Below are 13,780 nucleotides of genomic sequence, written 5' to 3'. Positions count from 1 at the left end.
AATGATGATGATGATGACGATAATGATAACAATGATGACAATAATGATGATAATGACAGTAATAACTATGAGTGACAATGACAAACAATTTATTATCAACAATGATGAAAATGTTGACTTCAAATAGTACCATACACTTACCATAAAATCAGATCTCTTCCCTTCCCTTGTTTACACTTACCATAAAATCAAATCTCTTCCTTCCCTTGTTTACACTTACCATAAAATCAAATCTCTTCCCTTCCCTTGTTTCATAATCCAATAAATCCTTGCTCGCTACTCTCACATCTACAGTGCCAACACCATATATCTCAGTCTGTTGAAGTTTGAAGGCGCCCTCGTCTCCAACCAGTGACAGGGTAAACTCTGCGTTTGGAGCCTATGAGTAGAGGATAATGTTTTAGATATCTCAATCAGTGTAAGTCCAATGTGGCATAATTATAAAATGAACACTGACTAATCAGAGCACTCCCAGCTAACAGAAGGACTGTGTAACCATGGTAACGGCCTGGGGGTCACTCGAACTGAGGCCTTTACACCATCGGTGAGAAAACAACATGTTAAAAGGGTAGGTTTTTGTGGGTAGGTACGATATGCGCGTATCGTGTTTGGGGTGTCAAAACATGAAAAATTGGAGAAAATGGTAGCAAAATTCCAATGTGCTAATACGCGGAAAGGGTACTGTAAATTGGATAGATCGAGATAAATATGAAAGGGAAATGATCTTCAAAAAGCATGGAAATTGTTTGAAAAAAACATTTTGTACAGCTATTATTAAGGTTAGCAACTATTTTTAACTGTTGCGATTTGATAGTTCACAGCATCTTGATAATAACGTAATTGATGATTTATATTGATGATAACGTAAGTCCCACATATGTGTGGGGCCAAAAAATTATGTACATTCTTCATTTAGGTTTCTTTACATAATCAGTATCCCAATACCACAACTTACAGTGTCTCCATCAGAAACAGTAACCCCTAAATTCAATGGTGTGTTAGCAGGAGAGTTCTCCTGTAGGTAGACATCATCTGGTAGAGTAGAGAATATAGGAGCTTCATCATTCACATCTAGCACTGTGACATCAATCACCGTTTCGGATGTGATGAATTCATCTGCTTGACTGCTGTCATCTTCTTTAGCCTGTTGGTGTAATGGTGTACAATATAATCAATATAGGCAGGAATTGTTTAACATAGCTATTCAATGGGCCGTTCCATTAAAATCCACACTACCCCTGTGGAAGATTTTGGAAATATCTTCCACATGGGGAGTATGAATTTAAAATGGAATTAGCATATTACCAACTCTTGTTGATACTCACCCTCCCTCTTTGGAAGATTCAGGTTGAATCTTTCTCAGAGGATGTATGAAATTCAAATAGAGCTGCTTAATATGCTGATTCCATTTGAAACGTTTTACTGCCGAGGACACATTATTTGCGTGTAAAGGATAATGCTGCACCCTTTATTTCTATTCTATTACCAGAAAATAGTGCGATTTAAAGAGAAAATATTATTTTTGGCACAAATATTTTAAGTTGTTTACTTCAAGGTAGAGCGCGTACGCGTAAGTGACAGCGCGTATCGTGGAAATATTGCACGCGTAACCAAGCGTGATGCTGTGCGTAGAATGTGTTACGGCGCTCGACCAATGGGCTCGAATAATGGGCTCTCACGTGACGCGTTTCAACAAATCACAGTGCGCGATTTTGAATAATGGGTCGTGGAGGTAATAGAATGCACAATAGTGTTTAAAATGTATTTGGCATGCAGTTGCAACCTACTGTAAAGTTTGTTCAGCTTATGGTGGATATTAGTTGACTTTTGTTACTGTGCACACCAATAAAGTCCCACCTCACGCTCGCTCGTGTAAATTCACATAAGCATGTGCTAGTCATGCATTACACAACGCACAACTAGTGTAAGCACTGCGCCCAACAGCGTGCACATCACATCAGTGTTAGGATTCTTCTTATTTTTTCTGCCTATACATAAGGCGAACAAACTTTAGACGTCTGCAAACTGAGGATGATGCTTGTTTGCAGGTAGGTCCATGGTTTGAGCGTGAAAAATCTTGTTTGTGTCCTCGGTTTCAGGTGAATACTGAAGCACCAACACACAAATAATGTCTAAACATGCATATCTACCTGAATTGTAAGTATATATGAGTCGGTAACTTCCCGATCTAATTCTTGAGCAATAATAAGTTTTCCCTCATTAGCAAATGCGCCATCAAGAATGAAGTGTCCAAAACCTGCAATACAAATAAAGACACATTAGCGGAAATTAGCGTTTTTATGACATATTTTGGTAGTTTTGTTCACTATTTTTGCTGACCCTGCCATAATTATGTATGCCTAACTCCCGCTATAACCATGATAACAAGTTATCTGATTGGTCTAAATGGTACAAATGTCAAAGGTTGTATTGAACTCATCTGTATGCATAAAAAGTGGCATTTCGGTATATCCAATACTCTATGATGTGCAAAAGCGGCATTTGGGGTTCAAAGGGTTAATATTTACAAAACGGAGAAATTTGGACTCTACGTTAGGGTTAATGAATCCTGGTAGGAAACAATAGATATATATGATCAGACCATTCTCTTTCACATTTTACATTTTGTGTGATAAATCCAGTAATAGAAGGCTTGTTCAGACGATTGCAAGTAAAGTCAACTTACTGTCAACTACTTTCAAAAGTAAACTTAACAGTCATAGTGCCCATCTAAACACACTTACTTAGCTACTTGCATGTTACTTTTGATGATTTTACATGTATGAGATATCTTATAATGTAACGAGCTACTTTCAACAGTAAGGCCCAAGTGAACAAAACTTATGCTACATACCTCCATCAATCAATGTAATATAGACATCATTGGGATTGGACAGTCCTGTATCTCCATCAAATGCATAGATCTTATCAAAGACAACAGTACCCTGCAACAGAATTTTGAAACTTAAAATTAAAATGTCAAATTGAAAGGGTTACTTGTACCATTTTTGTGTAACAGTGAGAGCTTCATGTAGGTCCTAATTATAGATGTTGAACATTTTACGGTAAAACTGCAGGTAATGATGATGTCTATAATGTAAACTATTGTAGAAGAAATTCCAAGTTAGGCCTACACCTTGGTCGAAAAATAAATTGATGAGTCATGCACCCCTATATTTGTTTTGCAGCATCATGAGACAGCATGTTTTTTGATAAAAGAAGTTAGAAAATGTAGCAAAAAAAATAAAATAAAGTCTATCATCAAGGCTAAATATTTTTTCCTGACATAACATATTGACACTTGGGACAGCCAACAATGGGCCATTCCTTTTAGAATAATTATACACTACCCCTGTGGAAGATTTTGGTAATATATTCCATAGAGGGAGTATGAATTTTAAATGGAGTTAGAACATTAGGCAGCTCCATTTGAAACTCATCCTCCCTCTGTGGAAGATTCAGGTTGAATCTTTCTCAGAGGGTATATAAATTTCAAATTTGTACTAAATTAATCAGAATTATGGTAAATGTGCATTGGTCAATATCATTACTAAATTCTAAATAATAAGGATTGTCCAAGCAAAGATTATTTTTTGGCAAAATTTGGCCAAATGATTTTGGCAACACTTAAATATCATGTTTAAAATAATTTTCAAGTAAACTTTTCTAAACTTTTGTGAATGTTTTTGATCAAAATCTTTTGTGTTTGCTGGTTTGCAGTTGGTAACTTTAAGTTGTAATTTTTGGTAACTCTGTAAAATTTGTAGCTGCTAAATTGAACACTTTAGTGATTATAGTTTGCAGAAATGGCAGTTAGACCTGAATGATAAACAAAATATACAACAAAACATACCACAGTTTCATTTTCATATACAGGAACCCGATATGGTACACCAACAAAGTTGGGACTTTCGCCTTGTACGTCGGAAACTGAAAGCCGAATCGTTGTTTGTGTAAATAGTGGACCCCTGAGTGTTCCTTGGTCCTGTAAACAAACAATACATCCGATTTGATATTAGGTCAAGTGAAATGAGCCATTTATTCAGACATTTCAGAGATTTAAGTTTTGCGTTAAAATGGTCCAGTATATGTGACACTTTTTAAACTAGAATTACGGGATTCATAATTAAGGTGGCCCCTAACAACAAAGGTTTGTAAATACAAAGAATATGGAATTGAAGCCCTTAATATTTATAAATGTGCAAATACCATGACACACACAAGAGGTAATCCTATCCAATACCAAGTTTGATATAAAACTGGACGGAGAATAATATTTATCGGTCCTGCGAGCTACAATTTTCATAGACCAAGACCAAAACCAAGTCGAGGGTGATATTTGAAAACTCTAGGGAGACTGATAAACATATCTGTACAATTTTATTTTATCATTATTATGTCTGCAGAATCTTTTTTTGGTCACAAATGTGACTTTTTTGCTAAAAAACATGATTTTTGGTCAAAAATGTGATTTGTTGACTAAAAAATCGCATTTTGACCAAAAATCACATTTTAACCAAAAATCAAATTTGTCACATTTTGACCAAAAATCTTGATTTTTTGTATTTGGACAAAAATTAGTTACTATTGGTAGAAAGCCTACATTTGAATCTCATTATATTAAAACATGTAGGGGAAGGTGGGGCATAACGGAACACTTAACTTCGAGGATGCTCTGTGACGTCACCATAAGTAATATGACTGTAAAAATCATATGTTCAGTTAAAGATTGTATTAAGCTTTAATATACCATTAACCAATATAACTTGATTCTTACAATTTTTTATAAAAATGAAGAAATATTTTCAATAAAATAAAACCGTTTTGCCCCACTATCGGGGCAAAACGGAACCCCCCTATGGGGCAAAACGGCACCCTTGGTGTAAACTTATATCAGCAGCTCCATTGGTAGGCCCTAGGCCTAGTTATATGTAGGCCTATATTCAGTTACAATTAAGTGGGCCTACAATCTCTGTGGAGTGAGTGGTTAACTTCTTATAGACCTAGAGGCCTATAATATGTATGACCAATATTTGATTAGAAAGAAATATTAAGTAGGCCTACCCATCTCTGTGGAGCAAGTTAACTTTTAATCATTAATTCTATCTGTAGGCCTAGTTTAATATGCCTATGTTTCAGCGAAGTGTTTACCATGCTCGAGTAGGCCCCTAGATAACGCCTACATTTCCTTGAGTGAAGACGTATTATGTCCAATTGGGGCAAAACGGAACCCATCTGTGGGGCAAAATGCCAGGGGCAAAACGGAACCCTGTTCCGTTGTGCCCCACACTAGGGGTTTCGTTTTGCCCCATACCCGATTTTTTAGGAATAGGTTGCATGCATAATACATTGTAGCATATAGACCATGCAGTACATACAGCTTAAAGCTAGTACCTATAGTGTTTACAATATACACAATTATTTGGGAATCCGATATTAATGAAGTAAAATTTCCGCACATTAAACATCTACATATCTTACGTCAGACAGGTTGTAATTTTTTGACTCGATCTTGCTCGGATGTCAGTAGATTATTTCAGATCAAATTTTTGTTGTAAATCTCGTGGCTATACTTGTGTTCCTCAATATAATTTGCATAGACGACAGTATTGCCAAGGCCTATTTTTCCCTTAGGTCCGTTTTGCCCCGGGGGTCCGTTATGCCCCACCTTCCCCTACAATTACAACTTTGAATTTATTAATATTTTGCATGCGTTCCCCATACTTATGAATGGCGAGGTACCGCCCAATTCATGACAACAAACACATCGGAGCATGCGCTGTCATTCATATCCTATGCTCATCGGCTCATGTAACGACTAGCGTGATTGGACGGGGCTTGACGTTTTCCTATCGTCCATCAACATTTTAAAACCAATCAGAATAACTTTTATATAATGTGTTTTGGGAATAAATTAGAATAAGAATATGAAAAACCGTGCCATCATCGGCCAATCCGTTAATACTGGCTTCAGGAATATCGCCTAGCTGGCAAAAGACATGAAATCTCTGTGTGCGGAAGCTGGAAATCAGGCATTTTTGAGACTAGAAAGGTGGACTTTTAATTTCCGTCCCCTGTGCAGCAATAACCTACATTTATGAATTTTAAAGCTTAATTAGGAAAAACTATAACCTATTGAATGCTGAATGACTGGTGTTGGTACCTTTTTTGAATTTTTTTAGCATACGGAAAAGTTTCTATACACTAGAATGAGCAATGGCCAATTCTCTTTAAATTGCAAATCTTGTGCAGAAAGTTACTATTTTCGCCTGTTTTGTCATACAGTTGTCAATTCAATGAACGATGACTTTTAAGGGGGTACTACACCCTGGCCAATTTTGTGCCTATTTTTGCATTTTTCTCAAAATTATAGTGCATTGGTGACAAGTAAGATATGTATATTATAGGGGCAAGGACTACAACTACTGCACTGAAAATTCAGCAACTCAAGGCAAGTAGTTATTGATTTATTGATCTAATATTGGTTTTCCCTCATTTTTGACTGTAACTCCACAACTCTTGTCTGTGTTGAAATACAATTTCCAGTGCAGTAGTTGTAGTCCTTGCCCCTATAATATACATATCTTACTTGTCACCAATGCGCTATAATTTTTGAGAAAAATGCAAAAATAGGCACAAAATTGGGCATGGGTGTAGTACCCCCTTAAGAGCGCTTACAAATTGATATGATACCAAAATTTGACCAGGGATGCCTTCTGACTGAATTTCCCGTAGTACGAGTCAGTGGACAATTCTTGAGAGCAAACAAGACTTTGTTTCCATATGGTTTTTATGAAGCATGTACAAAAGTATAGAGTAAAGATTCTGAAGACATAATAATGAAGTAGATTGGTTATTTGCATTTAACTGCAGAGTGGATTAATAAAATTTGAGGCAAAATATGCAAATAAGCTCATTAATGTTCATAAATATGCAAATAACATGACACAAAACTATACAGCACATGAGGCCACCATATCATAGATGAACTCCTGGATGGGGCAGCTTTAATTAGCATGAGGCCGCATTGATATGTAAATAGCGTATTGTTATTTAAATTTGTGCCCAGACGTATTGAGGGCGACAGTCATGTAATCCAGACGGAGAATGGCTGCATATGCCGGGCATGTCAATTTGCTGAGTGAAGGCTGATAATCACCTTTCTGTATAGGTATAAGCTAGTATATTTCGTGTACCAGTTGGTTATAACAAAAAATTAGTATCATATTAAATGTATAAACTTTGAAAGTTACATGAATTTGAAGAGCAGAGCTTCAAAATCTAGCTAAGTCAGGTGATGTGAAATTCTGCTGCGTGACCCCCTCTGCGTGGTAGAATTATATTCATAAAACATTGAATTTAACAGATATCATGGGCAGCCAACCACGATCTATCAGCATTTAAAATATATGTTAATTAACAAAGATAAATAATAAAGAGTACAAATGGCAATTAAATAGTAAACAAGCCTGAAATCTTAAAATGTTGCCACGTGATTTCCCGAACACATGATATGTCACCATGTGACCACTATTCAGATTTACCGTAAATATTTGAAGTATGCTTGCACATCATGCACATACACTGTGCATTTCTTTACTTCCGTATAAAATCAATAATTCATGCTGGGAGCCAAGTAACATTGTCTGCTCAGCGCAGATTAGTATTTTATTTTACTTGAGAGCATAATAGAAATACATAAAACGAATCATGGCGCCATGATGGAAGGTCAGGTCGGGTATCAAAGGTTATTATAACTTAAATACTACTTGTATTTCCCACCTTGCCTCTGTCACATATTTCCTTCATATTATTGACAGCAAGTCCTAATTTTGACTTTGCTACTGCAAAATGTCATTTCATATCAAATTAGTAGACTTTCTTTGAAAAAACATATCACTGGTGCCTGATGGGAATACCGTCCGCCATTTCATTAAACTGGATCGTTTTAGCCTGGTTTGTGCCCAGATGTATTGGGGCGTGCTATACTCTCATTGAACAGGCAAAGTTCGCAAAACTAACAACGTTGTTATTTGCCAAACTCAATTAACATGATCCAAGGGTCGAACATGAATTATTCATAACGAGCTATAACGGATCGATAACTGGCCTCACTTTCTAGCTAGTAAACCAGCTGAATTTTTCATAGATTTTGCGTTGCTAATAGAACAACCGTGAATTTAGTGTCACCCCCTTGACCATATCCTATGACCATACCAAGTTTGAAGTTGAGCAGTTAACAGTTAGCAGGGATCATGAAAATCTTTCTACATGTAGTATTTCCTCCCATAATCACAGAGACTGCAAAACATCCTGATATTACAATCTATTCTGAAAGGACCAAAACAGTTATCATCATTGAGCTTACAGTCCCAATGGAAGAAAACCTGTCAAATGCCAATGCAAGAAAGGAAAGCAAATACCAAGATCTTGTAGCTGACTGCGAAAATAGGGTATGGTGTACACACTACTTCCCAATTGAAATTGGAAGCAGAGATATTTACAACACATCACTTACAAAATGCATCGTTGTTCTCGGAGTACCAAGTGGAAAGAGCGTAACATCATGGATGTGGCTTCTAAAACCGCACTCAGAACCAGCTATGTGATATGGTTATGCCGTCAAAACAAAGCATTCCGACAGATAGACCTGATTCAAAGCTGGAAACCATCTCCATGTGAAGATACTGAAGACGAACCAGCACAAGACACTCAGACCTAAATATGCCAAGTGACACAAATAAATATTCCTCAACGACACTTTTCATAGCTATACACTAGTCCTGCCTGCTGCCTTACATCACCCCGGGTGGACCGTTGCAACGGTGTGGCACTTGCTAGTGTAACAAGCTGATTTTGTCAGTTTGTTATCTAAACTGCATCAAGGTGATTTTTCCAATTTTGTCATGACAGAACTTCACCAGGAGTGCTCATCTTAAGAAGGGTGAAATTAAGACTCAAGATGACCGCTGGTGATCTACCAATGAACTACCCCTCCAACTGATAGTAAGACTAGGTTCATGTGACCAGTCATTGTCCGTAATAACATTGCACATCCCAGTTCCAACAGTGCAAGCTCTGCTCAGCTGACTCTAACTCAAGGGTCTGCTGGGTAATATAGGGGCATTGACTTAGCACGCTAGATTATGCCACTCATACCAGCTGTTCCTAGCCTGAAAGTAGGATGGAGTGTCCAATCTCTGATGATGATTTAATTAAATCTATCTCTGAGGGAAGGGTGATGGTTGGGGCCCCCTAAAACTTTTAGTTTAACCCACCAGAGTCTGGTCCTAAGTCCAGAGACCTCCGAGATTCCTGCTTCGTGGACACGTTGTCTGAGGATGTCCTTTTGAGCTCGCCGCACTTGGGTTGGTGGCTGATGGAGTTCATGTCAGCACTGGAATATGCTCTGAGGGAAGCGGGACAGGGGGGGTCCCTTACAAACTGGTTTAACCCACCAGAGTCTGGTGCTAAGTCCAGAGACCTCAGAGAATTGATTGATGCCTACCCAAGACAAGGAGATATGCAGTTCCAGAAATACTTCCCGAGACACCTTCAAAGAGGCATTATACACGGAGTGCTCATCTGTAGGGTGAAATAAGGCTCCAAAGGTGACTGTGCTGGTGCTCTACCAATGAATTACTTCTCTCTTCTTCTTTGTATACTTACATTGGCTTCTATGCATACAGTGTATACCGTCTGTCCCAAAAATGACACTTCTTCGTTAAGAATAACAGCTCCAGTGGTTGCATTGATTAGAAAAGTAGTTGTGTCACAGTCCTGATTCTAGAATAAACAAAAATGTATAAAAACATGTGGAGACTCATGTTAAAAACCTTTCTCATAGTATTGATAGTTAATATCTGGTTGCCGAAAAGTGTAGGTACCTTCATAACAAACTTGCCAAGTTGTGTGGTACTTATTTTCGGTTGCCATTAAATTTAAATTTGAACTACATATTTGTTGGGAATAAAATGCCATCCATACTTTTCATCCCTTTTCATGTGACTTTGTATATTTCTTAAAAATATGCAGTTTTAATGCCTTCTGCTAGGAATCTGATGAACACCATTTGAACCTAATACCTATAGATTTTTTCCCCAAAATAATTGCAGCACTTGATGTAAGGTCCAGGGACTCTACAAATCTGCACAAAAAAATTTTTGGTGGGAAATCGCAGATTTTTGCATTTTTGGAAAATTGAGGTGCATTTTTTGGCCTCCAAAACCGTGTATCTGTTTGGGCCCTCCTCCAAGTTCTGTGCAAGTATAAAATTTGGGATTTGTTATACAAAACAAATATTGCACAGCAGTTTTTTTTCTTTCTTAATCCTTCCCTGTGTATCGCCCATTATGCTGAAGGCACTTTCCACCCTTGGTCCGTGGAAATAGTTATCGAGCAATTGATATGCCATTATTTACATCTTCAAAACATCACATACACAGCAAAATTGAAAACAAAATGATCATATCATTATAAATTCGGCAGACGGCCGAATCCGGATTCAGCTTTTGGTAAATTCATTTTACGCATTCATTACTTTTGAATTTGAGAACAAGGGATCAATGCTGTACATAATAGAGGGCAGCATATCAATTTTTAACGGAGATCAAATGATAACAGCATAGTAAGTATTCAAAAGAGGCGACATACAGGGTTAGTTGATTGAAGCATCGCAGTACAGTCAACTTGCGATAACCGTTAAAAAGTCGATATGCTGCCCTCTATAGGTAAAGTATTGATCCCTTGTTCTCAAATTCAAAAGTAACGCCTACTTAAAATGAATTTACCAAAAGCCGAATCCGGATTCGGCCATCTGCCGAATTTATAACGATATGTGAACCCTGAACCACGCCTAAGAGCACAGCTTATCGTGAAAAAATAAACTTCACACTTGTATTTTCTGGAACAATAATGAGATGATTCGATATGACCAGATGACTCGATATGACAGGATCTGTTAGTGTTACTCAATTCACATTTTTTTAAATGATAACACTGAAAATACATATTATTATAAAAAAAAATTCTGCCAAATGAATACAAATGCTGTCAGCTCTAAAAGACCCACCATCTGAAAATTGCAGGGGAGCATACTCACCAAAATATATACCCTCCCTACTGGGGACTGATCACAGAACAAATGACTGGGTACGCGATGCGATGGCAGGGATGGGCCTAACACTTCAAACTAGGCATTAATTCATAAGAGTGAATAGTACTTACTTTATAAGTGTCTAGCAGACTGAATGCTATAGGTCCATCTACAACATTAAGCGGATCATACTCAGCATCATCATCAATGGCAGAAACACTACTAAAAACAGTAGTACCTACAGTTGTGTTCTGTAAGAAAGAAAGTTAGAAGAATACATTGTAAAAATTTGAAACAAATAATAAAAAGTCCCTTAAAATATGACTAGTGCTGTCATCGGCAAGTTTTTCGCTTGGCAAATATATCAATCCTGACATCAATACATTGTCAACAAACACAATAAATCAGATCAACCAAATCAAGCAATGGTTCCCAACCACCAACTAGAATTACTCGGTTCGTAGTTAAGGTGGCCCCCACAAGAAAGGTTTGTAAACAAATAATATGCAATATGCAAATAAGCTCATTAATATTCAGAAATATGCAAATTTCATGACACAAAACTATATAGCACATCAGGCCAACATATCCAATCCCCATACCAAGTTTGATATAAAATTGACGGATTAAGCATGATACCTGAATTTATCGATTGAGCTAGAGTTTTCAAATATCGCATGCGAGCGAAGTCGAAGTGTGATATTTGAAAACTCTAGCGAGATCGATCAATTTAGATATCATGCAAAAGTATCCGTCCAATTTTATCATTATTATGTCTTCAGAATCTTTTTTGGTCAAAAACACAATTTTTGGTAAAAAACACGATTTTTAGAAGAAAACATTTTTTTGGTCAAAAACTTGACTGTTTAAAATTGTGATTTCTGCTCAAAATGTGATTTTTGGTCAAAAATGTGATTTTTGGTCCAAAATATGATTTTAGGTCCAAAACTGTATTACAACTGCAGGAGTAACATCCATTGGCGCTATAGTAGTAAATTCCCATTTTCTTTGCTCATACCGTACTTGTTAGGCTAAAAATTAAAAGGGGACATGTGACAGTAAAAGCTAACATTTTATGGAAAATAAATACTAATCTATTTTTACAGAAATGTTATGATATGGCTTTAATGTCTCTGTTTGTATACTTACTTCAGGAATAGGCTCGGATAATGTATGGCTCGTTGATAAACTGTGGCGCTAAATCATTCACATTGTCTACATACACGTTGACAACTTGCGCAAGCTGAAAGGAAAATAATCACACAAAATGCAAATTAAATAACACTGTGAATTGAAATTATTTAGATGAATGGGATATAATGCAATAAACTATTTAACAAACAGGAACATAGCATTAAAATGATGCTGTCAACCTTTGAAGTTGTATGTCTCTTTCATGGAATTTAAAGCATCCTGTAAAGTGTGCTGAGGCCTGTGGATAAACGTCTAGGCGTTGAGCCTGTGCGTAGCGCACTATAAATCAATGTGCTTTAATTTAGCTTTTTTAATACTTATGTACTTTGTAATGTTTTTTTATGAATATTAGCAGAGAAAATCAGCAGATTTGTAAACCCAAACTGAATTTCTGCCCTTGTTGACACACCATCACCTATCTCTGTTCTCACATATGACATGACCATCATAGAAATAGTCAAGGCAAAGGAGCCTACCACCATCCAAGATCACTTGAACACTTTTGCAGACTGGTCAAATGAGAACAACATGGAGCTCAATCACACGCTCAAACTCTGTAACACTGGTGGATGTCACCAAAATCCTTGAAGTCCAAATTTCAGCAGACTTGACATTGATCAACTCACATTGATCAAATGCTGAAGAAAGCTAACGGCAGGCTTCACATGCTGAAAAGGTTTGACTTGCCGACTGAAGATCTTGTGACAATATACGTTGGCTACGTCAGACCGCTTACAGAATACGTTGCTCCGGTTTGGCATTCAAGTATCACGCCAAACAACAATCCGCTATTGAGCGTGTGCAAAAGGGGGCTTGCAAGATCATCCTGGGCAAGAAGTACTCCACCTATGATGAGGCTTTGACCACATGCAACCTTACTGTGTTTACTGAGAGAAGGAAACATATCTGTGTAACATTCGTCAATGAGTTCCCATCCATTTTGCGAATGGTTACTCCCCCTGTGCAGCTACTTCATAATCAGTGTTCAAAATTTTGGTTGTCCGTTCGCCTGGGACAACCAAAACATGCACCGCACAACCGAAAATAATGGAGGTAAATATCCATTGGGACGATCGGGACGACCCGGGCCATCGGGACGATACCTAGCCGTCTATCACATGACCAGTCCAACGGGTCAGTTGCCTGATGAAGTCTGGTATTTCCAGACGCAACGTAGCAATAGTTGCAAAAAGTTATTAGAACAGTATTAGATTTAATTCCAAAACTCGATCTATTATGAACAATCTTAACACAAATGTGTTAATACGGGATGAACTCGGTGACTTGACTGAGTCTCAGTCGCCGAGTGTTCGGTATATCCGCGACTGTACTGTACTTGCAGACAAAATGACCGATATTCACATTCTGATATTTTCCACTTATTGCTACTTCATCAGCAAAATTTATTCCTGTAAATGTTCCAAATATAAGGGAACGATTGATCAAATCTGCTGAAACACAGCCCAAGTGCTAAAGAAACACAGCCCAAGT

At 37.4% G+C, this 13,780-nt stretch overlaps 2 long non-coding RNA genes across 2 annotated transcripts; both read right to left on the bottom strand.

Annotated features, from left to right (window-relative positions):
* Nucleotides 1-234: 234 nt before the first annotated feature.
* LOC140171364 (uncharacterized) lies at nucleotides 235-2,239 on the bottom strand. The gene is made up of 3 exons (XR_011861589.1): nucleotides 2,151-2,239; nucleotides 956-1,144; nucleotides 235-379 (listed from the first exon to the last, which is right to left on the bottom strand). It is a non-coding gene; the product is annotated as an uncharacterized lncRNA (long non-coding RNA).
* Nucleotides 2,240-3,864: 1,625 nt separating this feature from the next.
* Nucleotides 3,865-12,332, bottom strand: LOC140171363 (uncharacterized). Its single transcript, XR_011861588.1, has 4 exons — nucleotides 12,245-12,332; nucleotides 11,227-11,346; nucleotides 9,670-9,786; nucleotides 3,865-3,985 (listed from the first exon to the last, which is right to left on the bottom strand). It is a non-coding gene; the product is annotated as an uncharacterized lncRNA (long non-coding RNA).
* Between the last annotated feature and the right edge of the window lie 1,448 nt (nucleotides 12,333-13,780).

Source organism: Amphiura filiformis, chromosome 15, assembly GCF_039555335.1.
Source record: "Amphiura filiformis chromosome 15, Afil_fr2py, whole genome shotgun sequence".
NCBI lineage: Eukaryota > Metazoa > Echinodermata > Ophiuroidea > Amphilepidida > Amphiuridae > Amphiura > Amphiura filiformis.
The sequence above is the reverse complement of the archived record's forward strand: the minus strand, read 5'-3'. Positions and strand labels throughout refer to the sequence as shown.